The following is a 15779-nucleotide window of genomic DNA, read 5'->3' as shown; positions in this document are numbered from 1 at the left end:
GTGTTATTTTTGAAGAAGAAGGATAGTACTCTCAGGTTGTGCATTGATTACAGGAAGTTGAAGAAGGTGATGATCAAGAACGTGTACCCTTTACTGCAGATTGATGACTTGTTTGACTAGTTGAAGGGAGAAACAGTGTTCTCGAAGATCAATTTGAGATCAAGATATCATATGGTACACATCAATGAAGAGGGAGTATACAAGACTACTTTCTAGACTAGCTATGGGAATTACGACTTTGTTGTGGTTCCTTTTGGTTTGACTAATGCTCCAGCTACTTTCATGTGTTTGATGAATAATGTGGTGCATTCTTATCTAGACAAGTTTGTGATAGTATTCATTGATGACATATTGATATATTCTAAGAATGCGCAAGAGCATGCAAAATATCTCGAAACAATGTTGAGATTGATAAGAGAGCATCGGTTGTATTCCAAACTTAGTAAGTGTAGTTTCTTTTAGACATAAGTTCATTACTAGGGGAACATGGTTTCCAAGGGAGGTATATCAATGGACCCGGAAAGATCAAAGATATCATGGAGTGGGAAACTCCCAGGAATGTGGATGAGTTCAGATCATTCATGGGACTAGAAGGTTATTATAGGAATTTCATCAGGAACTTCTCACAGATTGCATATCCTATTACATTCTTGTAGCAAAAAGGGAAGGTTCGAATGAACAAAGGAATGTGAAACTAGTTTTGAGCATTTGAAGTAGTTGCTTACAAATGCTCCAATTCTAAAGATTGCAAATCGAGATAAAGAGTTCGTGGTGTGTACATATACTTGCAAGAGAGGACTTGAAGGGGTCCTGATGTAGGAAGGATAGGTAATATGCTATGAGTTAAAGAAATTGAATGATCATGAGAAGAACTATGTGAATCATGATCTTGAGTTGCCAACGATTATTCATGCATTGTAGATGTGGAGACACTATCTTCTTGGTAGGAGGTTCACTTTGATGATTGATCATAGTGGGTTGAAGTATTTGTCTAACCAACCTAATATGAATTCCAGGAAAGCTAGGTGGTTGGCTACACTTAGTGAATTTGACTTCAAGATCATGTACATTAAGGGTAAAGAGAACAAGGTTTCACATGATCTTGGAAGAAGAGTGCAGGTAAACCACATTGTAACTATGAATTCATATGGGACAGACTTGCAGAAGAAGATGTTATAGGCAAGACAACAGGATGATAGGTACCAACAACTTAAGCACATTTACAACAACAGGGTACATGAGAACATGATGTGGATTATCATCTCACGGTAGATGGTTTGGTCAATTTTAGGGACATGATCTATGTGCTGGACAACAATGACCTCAAGAAGCTTATCTTGTGGGAAGTTCATTTTAGGTCATATTCAAGTCACTCGGGATACTAGGAGACATTGACGATGGTTAAGAAGTTCTACCATTGGACGAACTTAAAGAAATAGGTGGTTAAGTATGTTTCGATATGTTTATATTGTTAGCATGTAAAATTAGAGTGTAAGTATCGAAGTGGTTTGTTTCAGTCAATTCCGATTCCAGAGTGGAAATGGGAGGACATTTCCATGGACTTCATTACCTGTTTTCCAAGGACATCTAGATAACATGATTCTATTATGATTTTGCTTGATAGGTTGACTAATATATCTCACTTCATTCCAGTGAAGTCTACAAATTCAACTAGTGAGGTTACGTGGTATTCTTACGAAGATTGTGTCAGACAGAGATGCCAAGTTCACTTCCAGGTTTTGGAAGGAGTTGTTTGTAGTTTTGGGGACTAAGTTAGCCTTCAGTACAACTTATCATCTGTAGACATATGGACAGATAAAGCGGGTCAAGAGGATTCTTGAGGACATGTTGAGAATGTATGTCATGCACCAAAAAAGGAGGTGGGAGGAGTATCTTCCACTAGAAGAGTTTGCATACAATAAATGGTATTAGGAGTCTTTGAAGATGAGTCCATTTAAGGTTGTTTATGGGTAGAGATGTAATACTCCCATCAATTGGAGAGATCCAATGAACAAGGTATTTATTGGACTAGATATGCTGGCAAAGATGGAACATGAAATGCAGGTTATCAAGAAGAATCTAAAGGCAACATAGGATAGGCATAAGATTTATGTAGATCAACATAGGGTACTTAAGGAGATACAAGTTTGGGAACATGTGTACTTGAAAATCAAGCCCAAGAAGAGTTCATTGAGGATTAGATCATGTGCCAAGCTGACACCTCGATATTAGGCATTTCGAGATCCTTGAGAGAATTTGACATGTGGCCTACCAACTTGCACTACCTTCGACAGTGGAAGTCCATGATGTTTTCCATGTGTCATTACTAAAGAAGAATGTGAAAGATGTTGATCATGTGATTTATTAGTCTTTATTTCAGGTGGAACTAGAAGGAAAATTCTAGTCGGAACCTTAGTGCATTTTACAACAAAAGATGCTCATGATCCATAATCGAGAAATCAAGCAACTTAAAGTGAAATGGAAGCACTTTGGGCTTGATAAAGATACATGGGAAATGGATGATTAAATGTAGGCTATCTATCCTTCTCTATTTTCTGGTTGAGAAGATGTATTCTGATATATGTTTTGATGTTGTGTTTTGGTTATGTATATATGTATGCATATGCATGTAAATATCAAATTGAGTTGTGTTATAGAGCTCCAATAAGTGGTATAGTGTTCATATTATGATGGTCATGGTCTCAACAATATGATATGATGTAAATGTTTCATCGAGATGTGTTATAAAACTCCATGGGAAACATGTGTTTCGTTGGTTTATAAATGTCATTGAACACTGAGGATGGTGTTCCCCTAAGGGGGATGGGTTTGTAACAACCCCTAGCTGATTTCCTATGTAAATAAAAAAAAAAAGACCAAGGTCATGGGACACATATTCCAAGCTAAATGTTGGGGAAACATAATGATGGGGATCACTTGTGATTAATTTATGGCTATGTAAATTGGCAAAGGAAAAGTGGCATTAATTGGCGTTTATTTATAAAAATAAATGGAAAATAGGAGAAAAAAGAAGGTGAAAGGTCACAAATTTGCATGAGAGTAAATCGGAGGAAAACTAAAGGAAAATGAAGAAAATAGAGGCCTTAATAATAAAAAGCCTTCTGAGGATCAGTTCACAACCTTTTGTTAGTTTTATCTTGGATCTCTCTTCTATTCTCTCATACTCTTGCACACTTAGAGAAATTTTGGAGAATACTTGGAGCATGCTTGGAGCACTCTAGTTTTTACTTAGATTGGAGAAGGAAGGCAAAGGAAAATAGGAAAGCATAAGGGAATAGTTGGATAAACAACTATAGTTAGGTTTCTTTACAGGTAATAGGTTGCATGTGTTATTTCCTTGCTGATTTATGGATGCATGGTAAATGCATGTGATTTTCTGGTTATGTGTTGTCATTGGCATGGAGGATTGCCTGAATTGATAGTGGTTTTAGACTTGTGTCATTTCCTAGATAGCCATGGTGTTGTGATTTTTTCAATTTGATTGTTTTTCTGGTTGGTGCTCATAATTCCTTATGGTTGTGGGTTGGAAGAAATGCTCTGGAATCCTTGGAACAACTTGGGTTGAGTTACTAGTCCTGAATCCTAGGTTGGGACAAACACTTTGGAGCCCTTGGTGGGTTGATTTACTAGTCCTTGGAGCTAGGTTGGACAAATTCTCTAGAGCCCTGGAAGGATGCGGGTTGAGTTACTAGTTCCTTAAGCCTGGATAGCTTGGTTAGAGATTGATCTGGTTGGTGTTAGTGATGTCAGACTGTGAGGTGTAAACACTAGTTGAGGGTAGAGGTTGTTTAGCCTCTGGAAGCCCTGGTTTGGTTTGTCTTGGCTTATTCCATAAGATCCCACAGTCATGCTTGGAACATGGTTCCAGGGTGATGCGATGAAAGAGAGATTTGGTTCAACCCAATCTATGGTCGCATGGTATATGGAAGTCCCTTACTTGGTTGGTATCTTCATATTTTAATAAGTGCTATTCTATTTTGTGATTCATGTATCTTTTTTGGAAATATGTTGGTGATATTATGGACGGATTTCCATGGTTTATATGTTGGTTATTTTCTGGCTATATGTTGTTCATATGATGTGTATCTTCTATGGCTCTTGTCATGAATTTTTTATATAATGATCAATTGATGAATGTATGGACTAATAAGTGTTGTTTCTATGTGGAGAGGGAATAGCGCCTTCTTGGTTATTTTCAGATGAATCTCATACTTTTATGATCAAGTATGCATTCATGATATGTAGCTTACATGTTTTCCATGTGTTTGATGAAATGTTTGTTATGTTCTAGTAAGTCTAGGTCAATTTCTGCCTTCAAGTTTATATTTTTAGCCTTGTTGTCATGTCATTAATGATTCTAATAATTTTCATAAAGTTATGGGTAGTGGTTTGGAGGCTAACCTGGAATTGAGGCTCAAATCTTGGGACCGCACCCTCTGAACTAGACAATTTGGGTCACAACCGCATTTAGGTAGGCTTATGAGTGTGGTTGGAGGCCTTCAACTACATGGATTCCTTGTCATGCATGTGGTTGGGGGTTAAGTTGTGTGAAAAAAATCCCTAGCTCAAGGTTTGGTCACCTGGGGTGGTTCTTTGGCCCTTGAGTGTCCGTGTAGCCCTGTGGAATGTTGCAAGTTCTCAATTAGTGGTCAATTTTAGGCCCCACTTCCTTAATTGGAACTAGGAGATGAGGTCATGTCATATTAAATCTTCCTCTCATTTTTACCCTAATAGGATGGTGAAATTGAGTAAATATGGGAGGGGTGGTTATAGACATCTTAACCAAATCACTTGGAAGAGAAAATTTTGAAAATTTGAAAATGATGTTTGGACTAAAAACCACCCATTCAAATTAAGTGGGAAATGTTAGATACATAATCCTTTGGATTTTTTTGTTGTTTTATATAATTAATAGGTATGTGAAATGAACAATCTTAAGGAAGAAAAATCGTCTCTCGTGAAATGTGAAGAAAGTAGCCACTTACTTTTATATATATGCATGCTTTGAGTTACTGAATATCACAAAGTTGTAGAGTTATTCCTCTTCCCATCCCGATTTTCTTAGAATCCATGGCACATATAGTTCTATATGCCCTAATGGTTGTAAGGCCTAATTGTCTCATCACGTTTCAAAGGAATGACATCAGTTGTTGCTCCTAAATCTAGCATATAGTTGTTGCTTCTCCCAACTTGACTGCCTTGTCTTCTTGTTAAATTAATATCTACATAGAATGAGAAGATTGCAATTCACTAAAAAGTGCCATTTCAATTCAGGTATTGTAAAACCTAGAATTAGTAGGTAATGAAATGTACAAATTAAATTTATTCCTAGATCAGGCAAGTTCATAAAGCTTCCAATGTCTAGGGTTTGGTCTTGGAAGTCTCCTTGGAAAGTGATTCTATAAGAAGAGAGGTATTTTTGGGTTTCCCCTTGGAGAGTTTTTTACCCTGGCTTAGAGCCTATATCTTGTATTCATTTTTGTATGGTTGTGATATTTATTGTTTTGGCTTTTATTTGATGATAATAACACAAAATGATCAAGAACAAGTGTAACGTAATGTCACAAGTGAATTTCATGTAATGGAAAATGGAATTAAAATCCGCCCTAATCAATTTTCCAACATGTTATCATAGCTAAGGATGAAAACATTGGCAGCTATAATATCACTAAAAGGACTTGTACATTGCTCCAAGAAGCCAAGAAAAATATTGTCTACATCAGCTTTGAAGGATGAGACAACTAGACTAAGATCCGATCTAGAAGGGGTAATTTCTGGGCTACCTTTGTGTAAATTAAAATAAGATCATACCTCTGAAATAAGGCTACAACCCTAGGCTTGGAATATGAAATTTATAAGGTAGTCATGTCACGATTTCAAGAGATCCAAAAAGAACATAAAGGTAGTAAGAAAGAAGAGTTAAGGCCGAGCATTTTTGTGGATTATTTTATGTATAAGATTGTAGATTTTTTGTACTATTTTGAGATCTCCTTGGAAGTTGAAGAAGAGTTGAGTCAAATTAAATAAAATATGGTCCAGTGTTATTCCAACTACAGTGAGTATAAATATTTGGACCAAGTCCTAATCCATGTGCAATAAATCCATGGATTCTAATATTATTCAAAGCATGAAGGCCATTGATCTAAAATAGGTTGAGTATTCCAAGAAGAAGTATATCCTACGAAAAAAATGAATTTCGTAAAGTCAAGATTAGGAAGCCTACAATACCATAGGAATAGCCCTATAGTGCTCTCAAGAGAAGAAACTTGATAAGGAATATAGAACATATCTTAGGATGAAATTATAAGCCTAGACTCAAGGTATTTGAAGTGACTGTAACAAACCCTATCCAAAGGATCAAAAGTTACATATGTGGTAAAATAAGCTTCATTTCAAATATATCATCAAGGAGGGCAAAAGATTGATGTAGCAAAAGAACCAACAATTGATCATCTTGAGAAAGAATCTTGACTTGAAATTCTCTTGAAGGTAGTATTGATAAAGAGATTATGACAATAGTGGAAGTGACAATGCCTTGAACTATAAGATCAAGTTTTAAGATCTTGAAGAAGGCATTGTAGCAGCTTCCTATGACTATAAAGGACAAAGATACGTTATCCTTATAAATAAGGATTTGTAGCAACTTCCAATAATCATAGAAAACAATGGTACATTAAACAATGTGTCATCGAATATTTGAAAAAGAAGGAGGCATGAGGTATGTACAAATTTTCTTTATGTGCATTTCAAGTTATAAAGGGCCTATTTAGTAATTAGGGTTTTGTATGACTAGAATCTAGGGTTTGAAAGGTTTTGGCATCTAGGGTTTGAAAGGTTTTGGCATCTAGGGATTGAAAATCCTAGAGGATACTTGAATTAGAAAACCTTGTGCGGTAAGTAACCCTAACCTTAATAGAAACCCTAGCTACTAAATTTTAGGCTTTGCAAGGAAGATCTAGGGGCTTATGGTAACATATAGCGAGGGTGGAATTAGATCAAGTTTAGTGTATCACACAGAAACCTTAGGGTTGACATTTCAAAGGAGAAGTCAAGGAATGTGGAGTTTGTGTCTAAGAGCTCTAGGAGTACACTCTCTAAGAAACCCATGAAAACCCTAGATCGTCATCATGTCTTTGTTTTTGTATATCCTCCTTGGTTGCACTTAAAGAAAGCAAGATAAGGAGGAAGAAAGGTCAAATCAAAGCATGATGAAAGGGGGGGATGGTAAGGATCTGAAAGGAACTAATGATAAAGGAGTAACCATGCATCATTGTATTAAAATCTTGTTTTTGTAAGGCATCATAGAAAGAAGCATGTATTATATCTAGGTTCTACTTGATTGAGTAGCTTCACAAAAATAATCTAGTATTTCAAGAATAAGAAGCCTTGAGGACCATCTTGAATAGGTGTTCATCCATATGGTGTCTAACATTATGTTAGAAGTAGTCATTTTGTGCCTAAAGTGGATCTGATCATGATCCTATAAGAGTCATCATTATGGAAGACTCTTGGAAAAATGATTATGACAATATTAGTATACATTCCATATAGTGTGGAAATAATACTCTTGAAGGATGAAGGAATAAAATTATTCAATTTGTAGGCTCATTTGATGTAGGATAGTTAGTCAAGGACATATAGCTAGATTATTATATGAAAGATTGAATGCATGTTTTATTTTTTTTTAAATATGATTCATATACACATAATCTTGTAAGAAATGATTGGTCTTGAATTATGCATGATGAATATTTCATTTGATGCCTTAAAGGATGATTTTGGATTACTCAAGAATGGATAAAATGCTAAGACTTTCTTGCATCAACATCAAAAGAAAATGGTAACTTGGTAATCAAGTTCAATCCTTGGGCACTCTGATGAAATAATGAAGACTCGAGTGGGGATGGATCATGAGAATATTGAGGAGAAAGTTGTCATGATGAGGCAAGTCTAATGTTAATATTTTTATTGGTTATTTGGTTAACATATTGTTTTGATACCCAAAAGAATGTTTCAATAATTCATGAAGAGTTGAAGCAAATTCAACTATATGGAAAATATTGAGGGAATCCCAATGATAGGAAACTATGAAGTCAAGATGTGCTCATATTTGGTAGCAGTGCGAGAAGATAAACTGAAGGTAAAAGGAATCACTTTCCTAAGAATAAAGAAAGGTTCAATTTGATTTAGCCTTGGTCAAATTGATAAAATTCAAATTTTCTACATTAGCAAACAACTTGGAGGAAACTAACTGAGGTGACATGGCTCTTGTGACTCAGTTAGCTCAGTAAATTCTAGTTAGTGGGCTTGGAGTTCTGTTTGCGTGTGTTAATTGCTAATTTGTAGCAATCTAGTTCAGTTATTTCTAGTTGTACTCACTTAAACTAGTTGGAGGTCAGTTGTGCCATGGGACAACATTCTAACTCAAAACTGATAAATCAACCAAAAATATCTCATGCATGTTGTTAGGGTCCTATAATAATAGGATTCATAATTTTGAATTGGCTATGGTTAGTCTTGTAATATTGTACATACTTTTGCCTTCTGCAAAATGTTTTCCCATATTAAAATTAAAAAATGTAAAGAGGGTATGTCCTAAAAGAATAATCAATGGACAAAAAGAAAGAAAAAGTAAAAAAAAGTAAAAAATATGAGCCCCAAAAAAGATAAAAATAGATCATGAAAGTGTGCAAATTCAAATGCCATTCTTTTTACTTTACTTTGCAAAATAACATTATGTGCAGCTTGTAAAAAATGCTACAATCTATGATGGTCAAATAGTTTAATCTTGACTCATTCATTCTTTAAATTTCATGTTGATAGATAGAGAATAAAGATCTAGCCAAACTGTTTAATCTTGACATATCAGTAGTTAGGTAGAGAATAATAATGAGCTCATCAGTTTAATCTGATCCATTGAAAGTTATAAGGTTAGAATTAGATAGTTTTCTTATCAAAATAAAAAGAAATAAAGGGTCAGCAAGCTCAAATTCACCCAATGAATGAAGAGAAAATGCTAGGGTAAATAAAGGGTAGGTAGAAGAAATGTTGCAAATGCACAAGGTTGCTAAGTCAAAAGTACATTCATCATGCTTAATCCTATTTTTCATGTGCAAGAGGAATTGTGAAAGAGAAAGGACATTCACTAAAAGCTTATTTACTAATTTCCCCTCATTTCTCTAGACCCACACATACTTCTTTGCTAATTTCCCCTCATCATCCCTTCATTACTTGTAAAAAACCCTTTCCCTTCATTTTCACATTTTATCCCTTTGTTTCACACATTTCCTAACATTATCATTCAAAACTCATTCCCCCTTCCTAAAACCCCTTTTCCCTAGTGTGAAACACTTTTCCATCACAACTAATACTTCCCCCCTTTATTAATTTCCATTTTCCCCCACGTTATAATTTCCTGACACCTTTTTGAACCCACCAACCCTTGGTGCAGTTAAAAAACCCCGCCATATAAACCATGGTACCACCTTATTAACCAACAACTTATAATAAAAATCTCGTCATTGCCTTTTAATTAATTACAATTCTTTGTAATTAAACCCTGGGCCCCGCCAACCACTTTCCCGACTCTATCCGTGCAACTCAACTGCGCGATATCCCTTTGATCTCCCACTCCCAGATCCAACGGCGTATAACCATATTGCGCGGATTCATCGTCTGATAGTTAACGACCCAAGAGCATGCGAGATTCGTGGTTTTTGTTGGGCACTGTTCTACTACATGGTGGCACTAGGTTATATCGCGTGCTCGTGAAAAAAATCGCTCGCCATCCAAAAGTGGTGCGATATCGCAGAAAACCACCTCCCCGCCTAAACCAAACTACCCATTGTTCATTCAATAAATCTCGCGCAAAAATGTAACCGTTATTAGTTAAAAGGCCGAAAAAGCCCCAATTTTCTCTTTTTGCTCGTTTTCACTATAAACCTCTGCTAAACCAATTCTGACACCCTAAACCTTTGAGCACCAATTTAGCCAATTTTTGCCACCCGAAGACACTGCATAAACCAAATTGAAGCAACCAATTGACAGTTGAAGCCTCAATACCTTCTGTAGCTACCAAAGTAACTCGTCTGCACACCAAACCGTCAAATTCGAAGTATTCTTGATATAACCATAATGAACCTATAATTTGAAGTTATACACAGTAATTATCCAAGGTTGATTAATTAAATTAATGAAAAAACCTTCCTAAACTCAAGAAAATCTTATTGTGCACCCAAACCCCTTTTTACAGACTATTATTACTCTCTGCACTATTCCAGAGCTTCAGACCTTACCCCTAAAAGCCACAGAAAGAGTAATTCAGTTGAATAAACTAAATTATGGCTTCCAAACCTCTTTGGATATAAGACCTATGCAAACCCCTCACCTAGACATTGACCACCTTCCATTAGCCGATAGAGAATTTCAAATCAAGTACATTGTTTCCATTGCCTACCTAGTAAAAATCCTCTGCTGGAGTAAAGACAAGTTTTTGGACCAGAATGATGACAGTCACCTATGGGAGTCCAATTTGCCCAAGTACTTGTTCCCAAATGTACACCCATTCCCAGAAATCATCCACTTCTGCGAAGCTTGTTATATTCCCAGTCAAAGAGCCATAGTCACCCCTGACCAACAGGTTTTATTCACTATTACAGTAGAATGAATAAATCAAATGCCGTAGATCCAGCCAGGCCCAAATGAAACCCCACTTTCCATTGAAGGCTTACTTGAACTCTACATCAAGCTTGACCTTCCCAAGAAGGCTCATAATTTTCAAACCTTCATTATAGAGGAGTCTCACACTCCAACAGATAGTCCTCCATATGTTGCCACCATTTTTTTCTAAGAGAGGAAAACAAATTATAACCATGCTCCATTGCATTCTATGGTACACCATAAATGAACATGTGGATGAGGTTGTCCTTGCTTTCCTTTCTATCTTTTGCCTAAGAAAGCCTTCTGCTAAAATTTACAACTATGCTCAGTTCATAGCAAATAGAATCCATGAACAATTCATTAGACTACCAAATGAGAGAGTCTTCAAATATTCATCAGTGTTATTTCATATGTTCTTATACTTTCAGTCAGACAAATTTCCAACCAGAATTCAGTAGTTAGACACCAAAGGCAATCCAAGATCTGTCATCTATTGGACACCATTGATACAAAGATACTCCAATATTTTTTCTTATAAAGACTTCATTGATTCATGTGTCCATCTAGTTATGAACATGCTAGCCAATAGCTATCAGCCCAGGATCAATCAGGAGATTAAGAGAGTTTTACAGTTGGCAAGAATAGTAGAGTGGGAGACTAGTATCTATACGAGGACCACAGAAATTAGGATATCTGGATGCCAACTTACTCCCTACAAACTGCCCAAATACCTCCCCATGAGGATATTTGCATTAGAGTACTTTAGGCAGATTATAAACTCTAATGAAGTTAATTTCCTGTCATCTAGGAAGAAGACCCAGTTTAAAATGAAAAATCAATTGGGCCCCTTTATTTGTAATAATAGGGAAGCTAGACTAGAGGCAGATAAAATTTTACAGCATATGAATTTCAAGAGAATTTTTATGTGGCAATATGATCCTCATGGAGTCATAAATAAACTAAGGCTCAAAGTCAAATTAAGTCGTTTCATACATGATCCTAGGCCAGGCATTGAGAGATTTGTCAACCAGTCAGAATGGTTGGAAAGCACTTTGATAGATGTGGAGAATACTGTAGTAGATGTGGAGAATACTTTGATAGATGTGGAAAAGTAGATTGATACTAGTTCCTTTCTACAGGTTCCAGCCCTAGAAGAACAGATGATTATTCCTCATATTTTGCAGACTCTAGCCAATGAAGATAGAAATGCAAAAAAAACTAGGGAAGAAGGTTCTAGCTCAGTAATGGACACTACAGATGACCAGTTTGAGATCATTTACAGGAAGAGGCCTAAGCTTAATCCTAGAACTAAACAAGAAGACACCATTGACACAGTGGAAATCACTAATAATGAAACAATGGTTGGAAGGAATAAAGGCCCAGCAGCTTCAGAAGAAACACACCAGCCTTCTACCCCAAACACCCAACTTCTTCAAAAACAACTTAGCATTGAAGTCTCTTCATCCAGCAAGCCTATGGATAAAGAAAAAGATATTAAGGAGAAGTACAAAGAAATTAAGTTGAGAAATGAAGCATTAAAGGCTGAGACTTGTGCTCAGTACTTTAAGCAAACACCTGCAAATCAAAATAGATTAATGTCAGCCTTTGACATTAAGACAGGTAAAATGCAAATGACATTCATGCAGCCTACAGTCCAGTAGCCAAGATCATCAGTAGACTACAAGAAGGCTGAATTTGAAGTTTTGGCTAGGGATGTTCACCCTATTGACCAAATTGAGTTCCACAAACAGGTTGATGAGATGATTTATTCCACCATGAAAAATAAAGCTATGACTGTGCACAAAATCCAAAACTCATTGGATAATATCACAACACAATATAAGTTGGAAAAGGCATCCTCATAGGCCAAGGATAATAGAATCAAGTCACTGGAAGACTTGGTGATTGAGCTTGGGTATAATCCCAATGATGTCAAAGTTGCAGAGAAATTGATAAAGAAGAAGAATGAGGATATTGTTGCTTTGAAGAAGCAACTGAAGTTGCCTCATTCAGAGCATCCACAAACCAAGGAGGTCCTTGAAAGTCAAAATCAGCAGGAGGAGATGATGGACCTCATTCCCCAATTAAATGATCAATTGAAAAAAATGGAGAAGGAATTAGACAAATTAATACAACTGAAACATGCCAGCCTTGAGACAGCCACTGCCACTGCCATTCCCACAATGACTACAGCGGTTCCATCAACATTGGTAGCTTTATTGGCCCCCACAACTCTTCGGCTTACAACACTTCTAGTTGCAACAACATCTACATCAGCAACAGGTTCAACTACAACATCAGTTCAACCAAGTGATAAGGAAAGCAAATTGGTCAAAGCAATGGAAGACATGTCCATCCAGACCATAGAGATAAATAAACTAAAATAACAAATAACAAGTCTGGAGGACGAAAAGAAACTGGCATAGATAATGCACAAGAATGAAGTTCAGAAATCAACTAGGTTGACTGAAAGAATGAAGAATTTGGAGAAAGAGCTAACATTGAAGGAGCCATTTTCCGAAGCTAATGAACAGTTATGGTCTAATATCATTGGCTCTGTCAATGATATTTGGCCATCTATACAAGTCATCTTTGAACAAAATGATTTAGTCAAAGAGGCTAGAGAAGGAATTCAGAGAGTTAAGGCTGAACTTGGAAACATGCCAGAAGAAGCCACCAGAATAATCCACTTCCTTAACTCTAAAAATAAATATGAAATGCAGAAGCTGGGCATAGCTGACAGGACTGGCACCATACTAGAGGTGAAAAAGGTGCTCACCAAGAGGAAGTTAATGATGAACCTTGAGGACAAATGCCAAACCATGCAGCTAGCTATAGACAAGTTCATGGTTAAGTTTGATGCTTTAAGGCAAAAAGGTCTACCAAATCCCTTGGTGATAAATGACAAACTAATGCCACATGAAGACTACAGCAAGAAAATCAGAGACGTGGTGAGAGATCAAGCCAATAATTCTTCTATGAAGGGGATGCCTACAGGAAATGTTCTATACCAAACTTTTAAGAACCTATTTTACCTCCAACATGAGGTAAAACACCTTTTTGTGAACAGACCCACCTTTGCAAAGTACACGGAAGAAGATGAAATCTACAGGAAAATGGTAAATATCAAATTACTAGATGTAGATATTTGGGAGAAATTAAATGACTTACTGTAAAAATGCAAGGTAAAAGTCAAAACAGAGTAATAAAAGAAAAGCAGAAGACTAGATCAGATGAAAGAATATCAGTTAAAAGACAAAGTAAAAAAGAACAGTCAGCATGGAAGACCAATAACAAAGGAGAATAAGCAGCAAAAGATTAAAGAATAAGATAGCAAAGCCTAATAAACAGGGACAGATTGCAGCAGTTGAACATCTATCTCTATCTTCTTGCATGAAGATATTTCTTTTTCCTAGATTAATTCCCAAGACAGTTTGGGATATTTTGTAAACTATTCTTGTATAAATACTTCATAATTCGAAGTATAGAGGTGTGGATTGCTAGATATTTCTATAGTTGTATTGATTTGTAACCTGAGGGTTCATTGTACCAATTTTTCAAGTCAGTAGACTGGACTAAGTAATAAAGAGATTGCATTACAGGATTCATGTGTTGAGCTACTTCAGTGAAGTATTTTCTTTTGTCAAATTGTTATTTTCTTAAGTGTTTCACAAACTTGCATGTTATCTAAATTGAATGAATTAACTGGAATTATATTATAGAATTTGCTTAAGTACACTCTGTCTTAAACAGTTAATCATTTTAATGTTTTCTTCTGATATCCATATTAGGGAATCCTTCGTTGCTCCCTAGTTTCGATTGACCCCTACCATTTCCTTCATTATCTAGTTTAAGGAATCCTTAATTGCTCCTTGGATCCGATTGAAAATCACTTCACCATCCAACCTTAAGATCTGAAATTACTCAACTACCTTGCCATGTAAACACTATCTTTAGAACTTGATCCAGTCCTATTTGCTTGACACTTGACCCCATAGCCCAATGGTAAAAGACATCCCTCTATCCATCTAAGTCAGTGATCCCACCACCAAATCTAAACCAAAACCCAAGTACAATCATAATTAGCCTAAAATCAATTGACTAAACAAAGTTAAATCATAAAGAGAGAGCCCTCTCTGAGCATTAGAAACGCTAGATCCTAATCTCCAAAGCAGGTTTGTGGTAACCTCTATCATTTCTTTCATAACAACTCTAGAGAAATTTTGGAGTGATAACACATGCAAGGAATTCAAGTTGCTCAGTTGTGGTGGTGATTCCAAGGTAGTGTAACATTAGTTATAGACTAGTCTTGAGTGCATAGGTGTTGCATGCAATCAATAATAAATTCTTGGGAATTGCAAAATCAATTTGGAGGAAATTCGTAAAGAATACGGGTCAATTTCCTCAGGATTTGCGCAAGGAAATAAGAGCTCAAGTGGAGGAAGAAATTGACTAATTCTGGGTCAAAGCTTTTCATTGAGAAGAGAGAAAAGTTATTCACTTGCAGGTTGAGCTCAGAGCAAACAAGGAATTGTAATAAATTCTCTATTCTTCTGATTAATGCAAGACTTAGGCTTAATGGGTTTTTACCAATTAATTTCCCCTAGATAAATCTATGTACTTTTGTATGTGTTTGATGCATGTTTGTGAATGTTGTTCTAAATTGTGAATTAATTTCTATAGAGCAATAGAGTAGAATTGTGTCTCTTGATTTAGATTAAATTTCTTGAGAAATTTTAATTCTATCACCATATTTATACATGGTATCAGAGCAAGATTCACATTAGAACAAGAATTTCAAAGTTTTTCCTCAAGAGGTTTGAATTTGTAGCTTCAATGTAGAAAGATTTCTTCAAAGTTGGGAGAATGGCCTTCAATGGACTAATATTAGAGTATGCCTTGGAAGGAAACTCGAATTTCATTGCCTAGAAGGATCACATTGAGGAAGTCTTTGATGACAATGGATTGCTAGAATATGTCAAGACAAACATTCCAAAACTAGGATCAACTAATGCCTAAAAGCTAGCCCAAGGGAAGAAACATGTAGCCAAGGCGAGGAGAATAATCCTAGAGGGAGTGAGAGACCACATTGTCTCAAA

The sequence above is a fragment of the Pinus tabuliformis genome, chromosome 7 (genome assembly GCF_031772625.1).
Source record: "Pinus tabuliformis cultivar Carrire ecotype Pingquan chromosome 7, CPIR1, whole genome shotgun sequence".
Lineage (NCBI taxonomy): Eukaryota > Viridiplantae > Streptophyta > Pinopsida > Pinales > Pinaceae > Pinus > Pinus tabuliformis.
This window is presented reverse-complemented; position numbering follows the sequence as displayed.